General features: G+C 44.0%; 4 long non-coding RNA genes across 4 annotated transcripts; 2 read left to right on the top strand and 2 right to left on the bottom strand.

Moving 5' to 3' along the window:
- Positions 1-5,134: 5,134 nt before the first annotated feature.
- Positions 5,135-7,686, bottom strand: LOC144994449 (uncharacterized). The gene is made up of 2 exons (XR_013657989.1): positions 6,908-7,686; positions 5,135-6,844 (listed from the first exon to the last, which is right to left on the bottom strand). It is a non-coding gene; the product is annotated as an uncharacterized LOC144994449 (long non-coding RNA).
- On the top strand, positions 5,531-6,902 carry LOC144994447 (uncharacterized). Its single transcript, XR_013657987.1, has 2 exons — positions 5,531-6,637; positions 6,716-6,902. It is a non-coding gene; the product is annotated as an uncharacterized LOC144994447 (long non-coding RNA).
- A 4,283-nt stretch (positions 7,687-11,969) lies between the features above and the next one.
- LOC144994446 (uncharacterized) lies at positions 11,970-13,190 on the top strand. Its single transcript, XR_013657986.1, has 2 exons — positions 11,970-12,925; positions 13,004-13,190. It is a non-coding gene; the product is annotated as an uncharacterized LOC144994446 (long non-coding RNA).
- LOC144994448 (uncharacterized) lies at positions 13,024-14,177 on the bottom strand. Its single transcript, XR_013657988.1, has 2 exons — positions 13,773-14,177; positions 13,024-13,237 (listed from the first exon to the last, which is right to left on the bottom strand). It is a non-coding gene; the product is annotated as an uncharacterized LOC144994448 (long non-coding RNA).
- Between the last annotated feature and the right edge of the window lie 1,094 nt (positions 14,178-15,271).

Here is a 15,271-nt window from a genome sequence, read left to right as displayed (position 1 = left end):
TGTCTTAGTTTCATGAACTTGTTTTTCAAGCCTGGTTTCTAGGAAATGAAGACAAATCGACCACTGATTCTTTGAAATGCCTTCATCTGAAAGAAGCTGATATTTACCAGCAGGTGGTGCTGTTACACCAGTTTGCTGCGGATTTTTTTTTTTAATTAGTTTACACAGCCAAGTGTCAATCAAGTCACAGTTCATCTGCAACTAAACTGGGCGTTCATATTGTATTTTTGTTAAGTTATTTTTTTTCTACTATACAATTAAAAATGTTTTTGTAGCCATGCTTGAAATCAATCTTTTAGGTACCTCCCCCTTTTTTTTAGTAAAATCTTGATTATATTGCCCAATAATTCCTCAATGAACCCAAACTATCCCAGTGGTAAATTTTGTAATTTTTTTTTTAGCGCCAGGATTTGGAATCGTTTTTTTTTTTGCAACAAGGTTTAAAAGTGTACAGATGAAATAAAATTTTATAGATCCACAAAAAAAGCAAAGACAAGGTCAAAACAGAGTGAAATTAAAGTTCCATGTTTAACTTGTTTTAAACTAAAACTTCAGCTAAAATCTGTTTATGTTAAATTTTGAAAGTTCAGAGACTACCGAGGTTGTGATATTCATCATCTTAACCTAAATCTACACATCCTTTCGGTCTAGAAAGCGAGACATTTAAGGTAGACCTGCTATGTTTACAAATGTAAAAATGAAGCATAGCTGTTGCTGTTATGAAGCACAGATGAGGCTCTGTCACATTCTTTGGCTTAATTTGGCATTAGGGTGCAAGGAAAGCTCAAGAAAGTGAGGGATTCTGGGGCCAAATGTGCTGCCTAATGTCACAAAGCTTGTTCTTAGTTTTACAAAAGATTGACCAAAACAGCTTAAGAAAAAACACCCAAATGTAGTTAAACATCTGTGGAAGAGCGTCAGTTGAAGAGACCAAACCTGAAACGAGTAGTTTAATCGCCAATAGTGAGCCAAAATACTTGTCAGATGTATAAGTCTCGGTGACAAAAAACAATTTGATTTCTGTCAATCAAAATGGTTTGATGGTGGTGTGTCCCATCAATGTGCTCAGGACTTTCTCTTTTTCTTGTTTTTTTTAAGACAATTTGTCAAAAATAAAAATACAAAGTTCTGAATATTTTCATTTTAATTATTTCTTTAGTCCATTTCAACTGTGATGGGCTTTTCTTTTATCACCAATAAATTATCCATGACAGCATTACACACTATTTCTCCTACATTGAGGAAAACCACACCAGCTCAAATGAGTTTTTCACTTTTCAGTTAAATGAGTGCTGACCGGTTTCACAGGGAAATGAGGCAGCAGGACAGTTCACCCCTCGAAGGGCATGAATTGTCTGTCCACGCCACAGTGAGTTTCAGCAACGCCTGTTTGTCTCCAAGCCATACTTGCAGCTCCACTCCTGGTTTCAGTGTGTAGGAAGCTGTTGTCAAATCTGGAACACCGTCAGATAGATGTGTAAGACAAGTCATGCACACAAGTCAAAATGCATGAATTTAGCTAGTTTCAGCTGTAACACACACACAGGAATGGCTTTTTCACCTACAAACATTGCTAAAAAAAAATACATTTTTTGATCATTTTTTTGTTCTGTAAAAAAGAAACCAAATGGAGGATCCATGTGTTTGCTGGATAGAAATTGGTAGAAATGTGTGCCTGAAAACAGTAAATAATATTTTCTATGTTTTTCGAATGGCCTCATATACATAAATTGAACATGTCCTAGTTAAGATTGTGCAGTGGCATTTCCCACAACTCTAATTGCCTCAATTAAACATGAACAATTTAATTTACAGTCTTGTGAACCATATCCTCTTTAATAGTTATTCACCCATGGACAAGAAAAATGAGCAACAATTTTTCTTCTTGTTTTTAGATTTAACATTGTAATATTAAAAACTAAACAAAAAACATTTATTACCCATATTGAAATATATTCCTTTAAAATGGATATTTGGTTGAGTGCTATAAAGCATTTAACCCATCTTTTTCCTGATTCTCTTTACATCTTTCTTTCTTTATTATATGCCATTTTTTGCTACTTAACTCCTACAAATTTTCAGCTATTTTAACCATTCAGCTATTAAAATGTTCAGCTTTTTCAGCTATACCTTTTTGTCCTTCAAATCCTTGAACTTTTCAAGATATTCCAGGATTATTTCCTCTATTGAAATACATGTTGAATCTTTGGTGCAGAAGTTCAAAAAAACATATTTTTTGCTATTGTGCTGTTTTTAATTTATTTATGGTCAACTTTAATCATTAATTTCTTTCTTTGTTTGTTTTTTTTGCCAATTATTACCATTTAACTTTCATTTTCATTCTGCAATATAACATTCAACCCCGCATTTTCTTCTGGAAATGCTTCTAGTTTCATTTAAATCCTGCAGTAGCAAGGTTTGTCCACTTGAGTTCAGCAAAAGCAACCCCATAAAACACCGAACCTTTATATTCCTATTTTTGTTTATTTAAACTAATCATATAAAATATGTGGGTTTTTTAATTTTGCATTTTTGCTATTCATTTAGTGTTTCATTTTGTAAATGTGAGTTAAAACAACATTAAATGCAATTAAACAACTATTGCTTTGTATGGTTTTTCAAACAATACATGATTGTAGTGGCTGTTTTTTGTGAGGCCGTTATAAAGGCCCACCCTCTGCACAGGGGAGGAGCTGATTGCAGATAAAGAGACAGCCAGATGGTAATTGTTGTATTTGTGTGCACTGTAATTCACCAGATCACAGTTCTCCGAGGCCCTGGCAGCTTCATGTACAACAACAAGCTCTGTTTTCCTTATCAGTTCACGTCGTCCCCACAGGTTGGGGGAAAACAGCATGAGGCCCAGCCTTCTCAAGGGATGAGAGCATCAGTTTGTAAACTTGCGAGTCAAAGACAACAATAACCAGCACCGATGAATATGACTGGCACGCGCAAGATGACACAGATTACTGTAAAAGAGATGAGACCATAAAAGGGATAAACAAAAGATACAGACCAGCCTCCTGGGACATGAGAGACGTATGTGAAATTGTTCAGTTGATGAGGGCAATTTAAGCCAGGAACGTTTTATGTAGGGAAACAGAACTACAGTACAGACTGGTGATGTTAAATTGTTTCCCTTTAATTTTTGTTTTCTCCTTTTTTGTTTCAAAAACATTTTCCGCAAGAAACCTCCCAAATAGCTTATGAAATGACAGTAGTGGCCAGAATGTAAACATGCCTCCACCAGTCACAGTTGCCTTCAAATTGGAGCTGTCTCAGTTTAGGTTGTATGATTAGAGAAGAACCTGCTTAGTGAAAAATGAAGCTCCGTGTTCAGTTCTATCTTTCTGGTACAGATGACAGAGGTGGGGTTCAAAAAGGAGATTAGAGTTTTTAAATCTCTATATTATAATTACTTTGGCACACTGATGTCACCTCTCAGAGATAATCTTCCGAAGTTCAATGTAACTGCGGGCTGGGCGACGCGTCTTCTAATTTGTCTAGCCAACCGTCCAAACAGCTAAAAGCTCTAAATCCTCCCAGCAGAGGCCATACACATTTTGATTCAACTCCAGAGACTGTGTGCATTTTCTATGCACTTTTATTCCATTAGATATACAACTTTATATGTGTTTGTTCCCTTGGGTGGAAGTTGCCAGAACGTGGTGTCCTCTCACCGTGCATCACAAAGTACACCTCTCTCTGCCTCCATGATGGTTGATGTCAACAGCTTCTGCAGTTACTCTGGGTGCAGAGCAGTGGAACAAATACGATGCGTTCTGGACTGATGGGTGTGTTTTACTTATGTCTCCTTTCAGGAACCATGAAATGTATTTCCCCTAAGCAGACATATCGATTCACATCTGGTTTGTCAGGTAGGATTCTCTCTGCAGTGTGAGTCTTGTTCCTCTTTTTGCTGCTTTATTATTTCCCCCAACTTGTTAATTTTGGTTCTAAAGCCTTTAAGGCTTTACAGATCACAGATTAAATGATTTCCTCTCACCCTGACTGTTTGCAGATGTACACAAATTTCTGTTCATTTCCTGTTGTTTACCCACTGTGCAATGCTTTGGTGTAACAGTTGTAAAGGAGAACAAACAGTCCATTCATTTGATAGTGCAGGCATAATAACCCTTCCACTCCTGTGAGTTTGACAATCCTTGAGGTTAGCGTTTGTTTGCTTTGCCAGGCCTTTCCCTAAGTCGAGATGCTCAAAAGTTCCTTTTTAGTCCAAGTCAAATCTCAAGTCTTCATACTTAATCTTTATTTTTATTCTTAAACTGCCTTAAATTACTTTTAAGGAAACAAAAAAGGGAGTTGGTGTTTCTAAAGCTTTGTAAAGAAACCTTTTCCTTTTATAATTGACAGTGGTGTCCTGGGGCCTCATTTATAAAACTTTGCGTAGGATTTGCGTCAGAAGTGGCGTACGGATGAAACATAGGACGTGCGTACGCACAGAAATATTCGGATTTATTAAACCGTGCGCACGCACATCCTACGCATCTTTCCCTTTATAAATCACAACCGATTCTAAATGCAGCGCAGCTTTTGCGGCTACATGACACGCCCATAGTTGCCCATAAATAGTCCGTGAAACGCCCACAAATTAATATTCATGGCTTGCTAAATCATGGCAAACACAGAGGGGAAATCAAAAAAACGTAACTTCACTCAATGTGAAGTAGAAGTTATCGTTGGCGAGGTGGAAAAGAGGAGAAAAATGTTGTTTGGAGGGCACAGTGTGGGCATTACTAATGCCAAAAAGGCACGTGATGGCAAACGGTGGCAGACGCCGAAAATGCTGTAGCCTCACAACCTCGGACCGTGGCCGAAATAAAAAAGAAATGAAAGAAATGATCGGACATCAAAGTCGAGGCAAAAAAACGTCTAGTGCTGCATCGGCAGAGTGTGTCCGCCACGTGGGGGGGGGGGGGGGGGGCGGAGCTGACCCCTCTTGATGAGAAACTGGCCGCTATTATTGGGGAATCCCTATTAAGTCCCCCTTATCAGCGTCCTCCTCCGCCTCAGTCACCTGACTGAGACGGAGGGGACGCCGACGCGCCAGGGTGACACAGGTAAGAGAAATAATTCAAATGAATGCAGTCAAGTCACATGTATGCAGGCTACACAATTACAGATTATTAATATAGAACAATTTTATTTTAGTTGCTGGGTGTTCCAGCGGGGCCAGTGGTTACGATGCTGCAGCTGAGCAGCCGTCTGGCCCCAGCGTCTCCACGGCACGCGGCTCTCAACCCTCCAGCAGTGGGCGTGTCCTCACCGATGCAGTCCTTGAAATGCAGAGGGAAGTCAGTAGTTCAATCAGAGAGGTGGCCAAGGAGTTGGGCGAAATCAAGATCACCCTGACTGAAATAAGCTGCACGATGAGGGAATTCTTAAATAAATAATATTTTCCACACCTCTTTTTCTTTACAAGCGACGCATCACTTCCAAACGCTGGCGCACAGCAGCAGCATTTGGCTCAAATGCGTGGGGATGGGGTTCACGGTCGGGGCCAACACAGCAATCAGCGCCAGGGGGTAGAGGCACGTTTTTAAGCTATGCCACATTGTGTAGCACAGCACATGTGCACGATTTGGCACACACTGTCACTTTCACGTGTTTCTTCCATCTGCCGACGGTGTCGCCATTTCTCATTTCACCCGTTTTTGTGCGTACGCCTGGGTCAGAGCTTGCGTGGAGGACCGCACATTTTCCCGTCAAGTTTGCTTTTTATAAATCTCAACTATTGCGTAGAGAGTGGCGTACGCCTTCTTTTGTGCGTACGCAACGTTTATAAATGAGGCCCCTGGACCTAATAAAATAAGAATAAATGAAGGCGATTGTTCACAAGTCTCAAACATTAAGTCTAAAGTCGAATTTTATGTGTTAAATGTGTGATTCTTGAATGTGAGTATAGCCAATGGTGTTAACAATGGACGAGCAGGGAGGGGCTTCTTCTTCTTTATAAGTGCATATCCACCACCTACAGTTGGAAGAGGCTTGGAGCAAAATGTCAAAGCGGTGCAAATCTTGCTCCGGGTTTTATCATTCACAGCTCTATTCCAGTGTATGAAAGACTTGGTGTCGTATATTTCCGGCTGGGCAGAAAACGGCAATTACTGATTTCTCCTCCGTGATCAATTTTCAAATGGTTGGCACTTCCGTCCACATGTCACTATCAATTCGGACTCCCTGATTGGTCAAAGTACAACCTAGTTTAAATTTCAACCCGCGTTCAATGTTCGCGTGTTTTGAACGTAAAACCCAAAATCGGTCGTAAAAATGTAGGTAGGGATGTGTGAAAGTTTTGAACAGGGAAGCCCGAAACGCATGTTTATGCAGGTCTACAAAGACTTTTCATTGGAAGTGGCTGGTTGAACACGCTTTGCTGAGGGCGGTGTGAATGTAGCTTTAGTCCCCGTCTGCCTGCCACCTCCATTGCCTGTTTGTCTGACTAGGGTCACAAATTGGATCAAGCCTTTTAAAAACAGATGTCACGGTGCCTCGGTCTGCCCCGCCCCCTCAGCTCTGCTCCTGACTTCCTCCAGCTGTGACCACTTCATCTCATCAACCTGCCTACTCTTAAGGAGATCCAACCCATTCATCGACGCCAGTTCGTTAACTCCTAACGGTGACTACGCCTGGTCAGCCTGCTCAAGTCCCATGTCTCTGTCCTGCCTTGCTCTCATGTTCTGCCTCTCTGTCTCAGGATTTACCCAAACGAAGGTCACCTGTGTGGAAGTCTGCCGTCACTCATCTGCCGTCCTGAACCGAGCTCGGAGTCCTCCAGCCGCGGTGTTCCCTCCAGCCTCGCCACGAGCCACGTCCGGATTCCCTCCTGTCAAAGGATTTATTCTCTTCAACTTTTCCTGTGATTAAACTCACTTACCAAGTTACTTACCCGACTGATCATTCTGAGTTCCAGCATCTGGGTCTGTCTCGCCTGAAAACCATGACAGAACGAACTGGCCAAAACCCAGACCCAGCTGACTCAGATGGTCTACGCTACGCCGTGAGCCAACAAGGAATCATCCTGGGACGCCAAGCTGACGCGCTATCCCAAATAGCATCGGCTCAACAGGAACTTTTTCGGCGCCTCGATGGTATGTCACAAACATTAACAGAAATCACCAGTCAAGCCTCCGCTTCTGCTCCTACAGTTCCGGCCGCGACTTCCGGCAACAACCCCTCTTCCGCCGCCGTCACGACTCCTGAAAATTTCCGTCTCCAACCGGAACCTTTCCACGGCAACACGGAAGCATGCGGGGGCTTTCTCCTCCAGTGCCAGTTACTCTTCCAACAAGCTCCACGATACTACTACTCCGATCACAGTAAGATCACGCTAGTCATCAACTCTCTTCGCAGTAAAGCGCTACAATGGGCTCAGGCTTTCTTAGCCGCCAATCCTATATCATACTTACCTTTTGAACGATTCATTAATGAATTTAAGTTGGTGTTCGATCAGCCCCGTAAGCAAGACGAAGCAGCACGCAAGCTCCTTTCACTCCGACAACGAAACCGCTCCGTTAGTGAGCATATCATAGACTTCCGCATCCTGGCTGTGGAGGCTGGATGGTCGGATCCAGCTCTCCGTGGGGTCTTTTACCAGTCCCTCAACGAAGCTATCAAAGATCATCTATGTACCCAGCCGGAGGCTAACACTTTCGAGGAACTAGCGGCTGCCGCCTTACGCTCCGCAGGGCTCCAGACTAACTTTTTTCACTAGGAGCATAGTGGCCCCTAACTGAAAATTTTAGGGGCACAACCAGAAAATTTAGGGGCGCATACCGTAAATCAACATGCAAACCAAATCTACTAATTTCCACTGTATTACTAATAAATACTTTAATAATAGATGCAGAAATTACAATGTGCTGTTTCTCATTCAGTGTCACATTTTATTCTTCACTTTTGAAAATGCAACAAGAAGGTAAACTGACAGCAGCATCACTGTCATGACAGTACAAATAGTTAAGGAAACGGATGGAAATTTATCTTTGTGACACCAAATAGGTGCAGCCAAGATGCACAATAAGTGTGTTTGAGATCACCCAGGTGAACTCAACGCTGCACAGATCACCTGGTGTGTGACATATATTTTTGTTTTTGCTCCAACATCACCTGTCAATCATCACAAAGATATCGCGTGAAAGGGGTGGGAGTAAGGGGCCACCCTACCCGGACACAGCTGGAAACTGAACTGACTGAAAGCTGCCCTACAGACTACAAAACAATGCATTATGGGACATGTGTCTTGATGGTTTTTGTAGTGGAGTGATCAATTAAAATAATTTAAAATACCAATTCATTAAAAAGGCTACATACATTAGAAAACCTTAAATAATCATAAAATATATAATAACACAGATCATACTAAGGGGGAGAAGAATATAGAAACTAAATTGAATGTTAAGGACAACTCCAACTTCCTGTCCTCCTTCAGTCTTGCTGCAGATTCGCTTTCATCTCACAGCCCCCCCCCGCCTGGTCTCCCCAACGATCCAGGGGAGGTGCCGGTTCATCTCAAACACGTCTATCGTTGCATTTTCCCCAACGTATTTTCAGTGAGTCTAAAACTAATGTTGTTTTTGCTCGAGCGTGTTTAAAGTTCAAGCCCCGTTAGCTGTCACGCATGTAGGTGTGGGACATTAATTCTCCTCAGCTGACCCGACTCCCGCGGGAGCGGTGTGCTGCCGTAACCCGTATGATGCGCCGCCGTAACCGTCACCAAAACCTAAACCTTCCTCCGGGACTGTGTGACCCAGAGAAAAGTTCAGCACGGACTGCATGTATTTAGAAAATTACGAGCGAAAATATACGTTCTAAAGGAAAGTAAGGAACTCCTTAATGTGGTCCGGGGAGGGAGGGGGCTGTCAGGTGTCCTGCTTTCAGGCCCGGTCATTGTCCCGCCCCCAAGAGTCATATACCCCACTGTGATTGGTTGGTCAGCTTCGCGAGTGTGTGTGTGTCTGCCTGCGTGCGTGTGCGCTCGCGTCTCATTGATTATTTCATTGATCATTGACGTGCCCCTTCCACGTTTAATGTATAAAAAATACGAAGGGTTGGGGAGGCAAATTTACTGGTCGCACATGTGCGACTGGATGTAAAATTCAGTCGCACACTCTCAAATTTTGGTCGCAAAATGCGACCAATTGCTCGCAGTCTGGAGCCCTGCTCCGACATCAGGCTACAGGAACGTAACGGGAGTCGGAGTCATGTGACCAGGAAGACTACTACGCTAACCCCCCTCGTCACTCCCATGGACTGTAACACCACTCTTCGGTCTGATACTCCTCGCACCATCCCAGAAGAGCCTATGCAGATCGGGCATTCAAAAATCACCGCCGAGGAGCGGCTTAGACGTCGCAACGAAGGTGCGTGTTTCTATTGTGGAGAATTAGACCATCAGATTAATCAATGCTCCCGCCGTTTAAACTCCAGAACCCCCCGTTAAGAGACCGGTCGCGGGGGGATTGTCCCACTCATAATAATTTCTTGTTTGTTCCGGTCAAGTTATGCCACGAATCCCGAATTCTTGACTTTCAGGCGCTGGTCGATTCAGGCGCAGAACAGAATTTAATAGATCAGAGTATCGTTGAGCGCTTAGCGTTACCCACTGAACAACTCCCCTCTCCGGTCCATGCTGCTGGGTTGGGGGGACAGCATCTGTCCATTATTTCCCATCGCACCAAGCCGGTTATGCTTATTACCTCGGGGAATCACCGCGAGTTCATTCAGTTCTTTGTCACTCGCACACCCCAGACTCCTGTCGTATTGGGATTCGCGTGGCTTAAACTCCATAATCCTCACCTCGATTGGTGCCGTTTTACTATCAGGGGGTGGAGTGATTTTTGCATGGGTCACTGTCTCCAATCGGCCTTATCCTCCGTTTCCACGCCCTCGAGCAGTGAACCCGAAATTATTGACCTTTCCAATATTCCGGACCTTTATCATGATTTAAAACCCGTGTTCAGTAAATCGAAGGCTTCTTCCTTACCACCGCACAGACCTTATGATTGTGCCATCAACCTTCTCGAGGGCGCCACCCTGCCCAAGGGAAGATTGTTTAACCTTTCGGGTCCCGAAAAGAAAGCTATGGAGCTTTACATTCAGGAAGCCCTAGCTCAGGGTCACATTCGTCCCTCCTCTTCCCCAGCCGGGGCCGGATTTTTCTTCGTCGAGAAGAAAGACAAATCACTCAGACCTTGTATAGATTACCGCGAACTTAACCAAATAACTATTAAAGATAAATATTCTCTCCCACTCATCAGCTCGGTCTTTGATTCCATTCAGGAGGCACGCATATTCTCTAAACTCGACCTTCGCAATGCCTACCACCTCGTGCGTATGAGAGAAGGCGACGAATGGAAAACTGCATTTAATACTCCGCTAGGTCATTTCGAATATCTTGTGATGCCGTTTGGGCTAACCAACGCTCCTGCCACTTTTCAACGCTTGGTCAACGACGTCCTCAGAGATTTTCTAAATCAGTTTGTATTCGTGTATCTAGACGACATTTTGATCTACTCCAAAGATCCCAAGAACCACCAGAACCATGTGCGCCTTGTCCTTCAGAGGTTAGCCGAAAACCAGTTGTTCGTAAAGGCCGAAAAATGCCAGTTCCACACTACCAGCACCCCTTTCCTCGGGTACATTTTTGAAGCTGGCAGTATTCGACCTGATCCTGCCAAGATCACCGCTGTTTCCCAATGGGAATCCCCCACGTCACGTAAAAAGCTTCAGCAATTCCTTGGCTTTGCCAATTTCTATCGCCGTTTTATTCGAAATTACAGTGCTATCGCCGCGCCTCTCACACGTCTCACATCCACTGCTATACCTTTTCTCTGGGACTCCACGGCTCAAGCCGCTTTCAGTAATCTTAAGAAACTGTTTGTATCAGCCCCCATCCTCATTCAACCAGATGTTTCCAGGCAATTTGTGGTGGAGGTTGACGCCTCCGACTCCGGGGTTGGAGCTGTCTTATCCCAACGTGAAGAAACATCCGGAAAGCTAAAACCGTGTGCTTTCTTCTCAAAGAAATTATCTCCGGCGGAACGCAACTATGATGTGGGCAATCGGGAGCTCCTGGCAATAAAACTGGCTCTCGAAGAGTGGCGTCATTGGCTGGAGGGAGCGGCTCAACCTTTCATAGTATGGACAGACCATAAAAATCTGGAATACCTGCGCTCTGCCAAACGGCTCAACTCCCGCCAAGCCCGCTGGTGTTTGTTTTTTGACCGCTTTAACTTCTCCATCACTTACAGACCCGGCAGTAGAAATATCAAACCGGACGCCCTCTCACGCCAATTCTGTGACACCGAACACTCCAAGACTACCACCAGCATTCTTCCTGAAACCTGCATCATCGGCAATCTCATCTGGGACATCGAAACCAAAGTTATTCAGGCGCAAGGTGAGGAACCCGATCACCCCACTCCTCCTAACGGCACTCTCTATGTCCCCGCATCTGTAAGGTCGGCAGTCATCACCTGGGCTCATACCTCTCGCATCGCCTGTCATGGAGGAGTCACTCGTACACTCCATCTAATACGAAGACGCTTCTTCTGGCCCTCCATGAATAAGGACGTCAGAGAATACATCGCCGCCTGCTCTACCTGCGCTCGTTCTAAAACTTCCAACTCTCCACCTTCGGGGTTATTGCAGCCTCTGCCCACGCCGAACCGTCCCTGGTCCCACATCTCCATCGACTTCGTCACGGGCCTTCCCGTGTCTCAGGGTAACTCAGTCATTCTCACCGTAATCGACCGATTCTCCAAGTTTGTCCACTTTATTCCTCTCCCTCAGCTACCCACAGCCACTGAAACAGCAGAGGTCCTGGTAAATCACGTCTTCAGACACCACGGTATCCCTGCAGACATTGTGTCCGACCGCGGACCACAATTCATTTCTCAAGTCTGGAAGGCTTTCTGTTCTGCCTTAGGTGCCACCGTCAGTCTTACTTCTGGGTATCATCCCCAATCGAACGGACAAGCAGAACGGGCCAATCAGGAGCTGGAAGCTGCGCTCCGCTGCCTAGCCGCCCAGAACAACTCTGACTGGTCTAAATACTTGGTCTGGATCGAATACGCCCACAACACACATCCCTCCTCTGCCACGGGTGTGTCACCGTTTGAAGCATCTCTGGGTTATTTACCTCCTCTGTTTCCATCCCATGAACTAGATCTCACCGTTCCATCTGTCCAAGACCACCTTCAACGCTGCCAACTCATTTGGCGCCAGACTCAAGAGGCCCTCCGTCGCTCCAAGGAAGATAACTGCCGTACTGCCAACCGCCACAGGGTGGCAAGCCCCGACTACCAACCGGGCCAGAAAGTATGGTTATCTTCTAAAAATATTCCGATCCAGGCCACGTCCCGCAAGCTGGCTCCACGTTTTATTGGACCTTTCACCATAGATCGCATTATCAACCCCTCATGTGTCCGTCTTCACCTTCCGGCAGCCCTCAAAGTCCATCCGTCCTTTCACGTTTCTCAGATCAAGCCTGTTATGGACAGTGAATTGTGCCCGCCTTCCGCTTCCCCACCACCCGCCCGGCTCCTCGACGGCGCTCCGGCGTTTACTGTCAGCCGTGTTTTGGATGTCCGGCGCCGGGGGCGCGGTTATCAGTTCTTGGTGGACTGGGAGGGTTATGGTCCTGAGGAACGATCTTGGATCTCCCGTTCCCTCATTTTGGACCATTCCCTCATTTCCGATTTCTACCGCGCCCACCCGGATCGTCGGCCTCGACCGCCCAGCGGCGGTCGTTAGGGGGGGGGGTACTGTCACGGTGCCTCGGTCTGCCCCGCCCCCTCAGCTCTGCTCCTGACTTCCTCCAGCTGTGACCACTTCATCTCATCAACCTGCCTACTCTTAAGGAGATCCAACCCATTCATCGACGCCAGTTCGTTAACTCCTAACGGTGACTACGCCTGGTCAGCCTGCTCAAGTCCCATGTCTCTGTCCTGCCTTGCTCTCATGTTCTGCCTCTCTGTCTCAGGATTTACCCAAACGAAGGTCACCTGTGTGGAAGTCTGCCGTCACTCATCTGCCGTCCTGAACCGAGCTCGGAGTCCTCCAGCCGCGGTGTTCCCTCCAGCCTCGCCACGAGCCACGTCCGGATTCCCTCCTGTCAAAGGATTTATTCTCTTCAACTTTTCCTGTGATTAAACTCACTTACCAAGTTACTTACCCGACTGATCATTCTGAGTTCCAGCATCTGGGTCTGTCTCGCCTGAAAACCATGACAACAGAAGGATAAAAAAGCCATTAGAACCAAGGATAGCCCATTTTCTGTTTGAATAAATAGTTTTTTAGCATTGAGGTAAATATCTAAGTAAGAAAGAGGATCTATTGCTTTTATTTGCAATGGTAGGATTTTTCAACCATAAAACACAAGTGGCATTTCCTCAAATTGTGGTTTATAAAACTCTTCAAAGATGTGGCAACTACTCTTAACAGTTTTAACGCAATATTCCATATTAATTAAGTAAATGTTAACTATAAGCAGTGAGGTCAGCTGTTTAAGATGGAATCTTATAGGCATTGAGCCGAGTGGATGGACACCAGCTGCCCAGGGTGGTAACCCATTACATGCATATAATAATTTGATCTAATTATTTCTGTTGCTTGTCAAGCATAGAGTAGAAACTTCTTTGCACTGTCGCTTTTCTGAATCTTTGGATCACCCTCTAAGATCCCTTAACCCCCTAATACATGAGCTTGTCTATTTATGATGAACTGCTGTCTTACAGAATTTAAGGGGTTACCTTGAAAATAAAAGGTTGTCCTTTTGACAGGAAAAAAAACAAGTCGGAGTCTCTCCGAGCTAAATTCCACTCACTGCAGAGGTGAGAATCTGTTTTTGCCTGATGGTATGGGCCCAGTGCCTCCAAGGGAAACATGTGAGTGTGTGGGAATGAATCACTGTGACTGTTTTGGAGGCTAAAACACTATGACAGAGAGCCTGTTTGAGCATTCAGCAAGCAGAACATACATTTAATGGTTGAGCAATACAAACCTCATATGCCAATAAAAACTTGGAGTTTATCTTTGTAAAGGGGACATAAAAAATTGCCGTCGTTGATGTGCTGGTTGATTTTTCATTTTTTGGGACTGCATGCCCAGATCTTTATTGGAGATAAAATAAACCATTCAATTAAAAATACATTTTGAGCAATACCAGATCCAGAAAAGTCATAAAAAAAGCCAAATACAAGCTTCACTAAGTAGCCAGAGCTTTTAAATAATTTCTCAACAAACTGGAAGAACAGTGCACACAAAAACATTTAAAAACCCTGAAATGGTTGAGGAAATCTTTAGGTAACACTTCTGGGCTGGCTGGATTAATTTATTGATTTGATTAATTTTTATTCCTATCTTATCCTAAGATAGGATAGGAATAAAAATATTCAAATCAATCTTATTACAGAATTTAAGGGGTTACTTAGAAAATAAAAAGTTGTCTTAAGATAGGATACAGACAACATGTTGGCAACTTACATAATCATTAAGTGAAGGAAAAAGGAGAATTAATCTTACTTTTACTGCCTCTTCATGTATCCATAAGGGGGCCCTATGCCGGTCCCCAGGCCGGATAAACAGGGTTGTGTCAGGAAGGGTGTCCGTCAAAAAGAGTTATGCCAACAACCCCTGAAGGGATATGATGAAAGGTGAAACATTTTTATTGTCTATTCGTATTACAAATACATTTTTTATTTAACTTTTTAAAACAAAGTAGTATCTGTTGCTATTTTTTTGCCATCCTAGGGACATTCAACAATAGTGCTATATAGAAACGGATTAAATAATCATGATCACAACGTTCCATATTTCAATTAAAGGTGATATTTATGGTTGATGTTGGGATTTTCCCTATGATGCACCGCTTCCTTATTTTGTTTTAAAATTCAGGTCAAAACTTCTGTTTTTTTAAAGTCCTTTTAGAAAAAGGAAATTACGGACATCCTTAGTAAGATTTAGGCATTTAGAGCTTCCATTTGGAGTAAACGTATAATTTGTCTTTTATTTTGCTATTTAAACTCACTCCCTGTTCTTGATCTCACAGAATTTCTCTTTAACTTGAATGACACTATTTCTATGCAGTGGCTTGTTTGTCTTGTGTTAACCTAAAAACAAGCTGAAATCATGAAGCTTCCACCACCATGCTTGACAGATAAAATGAGACCTTTCTGTTTAAAGATTGTTGGGTTAGACCAGATTCAACACATCCTTACATTGGTTGGTTTTGTTCGTTTTAAAGTTCATC

This window comes from Oryzias latipes, chromosome 9, assembly GCF_053564925.1.
Source record: "Oryzias latipes strain Hd-rR chromosome 9, Olatipes_Hd-rR_3.1".
In the NCBI taxonomy this organism is placed as follows: domain Eukaryota; kingdom Metazoa; phylum Chordata; class Actinopteri; order Beloniformes; family Adrianichthyidae; genus Oryzias; species Oryzias latipes.
Note: the sequence above shows the minus strand (reverse complement) of the source record. Positions and strands in the feature narration are given on the sequence as shown.